Source organism: Fonticula alba, assembly GCF_000388065.1.
Source record: "Fonticula alba strain ATCC 38817 unplaced genomic scaffold supercont2.5, whole genome shotgun sequence".
Classification (NCBI taxonomy): domain Eukaryota; order Rotosphaerida; family Fonticulaceae; genus Fonticula; species Fonticula alba.
Genome location: NW_009242975.1, coordinates 1296284 through 1297690, shown reverse-complemented (window position 1 = coordinate 1297690; position 1407 = coordinate 1296284).

The following is a 1407-nucleotide window of genomic DNA, read 5'->3' as shown; positions in this document are numbered from 1 at the left end:
GGGGGGGGGGGGCCGGGCGCGGTCCACGCAACAGCCCCGAGGGCCATCTGCGCAGCGCCCCCCTGGCATAGGGCGGGGGTGATCGCCGGGCACGCTTGCACGCGCGCCCGCGCGCGACTCGTGTGCGGGCCGGGGCAGCAGACCCAACAACGCCGAGAGGAGCAGACGCCCCGGCCGGCCGGTGTTGGGGTGTACACGCCCGCGGCTTCTTGGTTGCACAGAGCCAGACTCCAGAATATTCTCCCCGCCTCGCTCGAAGGCGGCCGCACCGCCCCAACGCGCGAGGCCGCGACGCACGCGGACGCACGCGGACGCAGCTTCCGCCCGCGGACCCGCACAGCGATATGATAAGGACTTTCCCGCCTCCCCGGCCGGGCGCTCTAAGTACGGGGGGGGGGGGCAGGGCGACCGGGACCGCACACGACCTCCGCCCGCAGGCTGCGCGCACGCATACGCACACACACAAGCACACAGGCACCTCGCCACGGGCTGGGACTGGGGGGGTCATAGTCTTGGCACCGCCCCAACCAGGCCCGAGGGCGACAACAATGCTGCCGGACCCACTCCCGCGCTAAGGCCCGATGTTGTTATTGTTGCCCGCGGGCGAGCTGGCCTCCGTGGGGCGGTTGGATGCACGAACCCCCTGCTCCCCCCCCCGAGCCGCGGGCGCTTTTCTCAGCAGGCCCCTGGGGCCCCGCGCGCCCCCCCCCCCCCCCCCCAGCGGGCCTAACCAGCGGGAGCGTATTTTTGTTTTTTTGCCGCGCCCGCCCCGGCCTCCCCGGGCCGGCCCCCACCCCAGGCCCAACTAGCCAGGCGTCCGTTTCATCGGCCAAGATCTTCCGACGACGCCCGCCGGAGGAGGCGATGGTCGGACGCTTGCATCGCCGGCCGGGCCGCGCCCGGTATGCCGGTCTGGCGGGCCACCCTCCCCCCGCCAAACCCAAGATCCGGGCAGGATATGCCCCCCCCCCCCCCCCCCCCCCCCGCCCCCCCCCCCCCCCCCCCCCCCCCCCCCCCCCCCCGTTGATGGTCCTCCACCGTGCCGGGGGACTGGTGGACCGGAAAAATGATGCAACTGCCCCCCGACAAGAGGGGCGGCACGCCCTCGGACTCAGCCCAGCCGGGGGGCACACAGGCGCACGCACCTGGCCGGGGCCACCTCCGATCGCCGCCCCTTGGGGAGCGAGGCCCGGGAGAACAACGGGGTCCAGCCAGCAGACGGAAGATCCACGACGGGGGGCGATCAGGCGCGGCCCGCCGCCACAGGCCCGCCTCCCTCGCCCGGCCCCATGCCTGGCTGCCACACAAAGGAAGGCTCCCCAGAAGCGGCTCGCCCCCCCGGCGGTCCACACACGCCTCCCCCCTCTCCCCCATTTCCTCCCCGCCACCTTCGCCTCCACCCCGCCC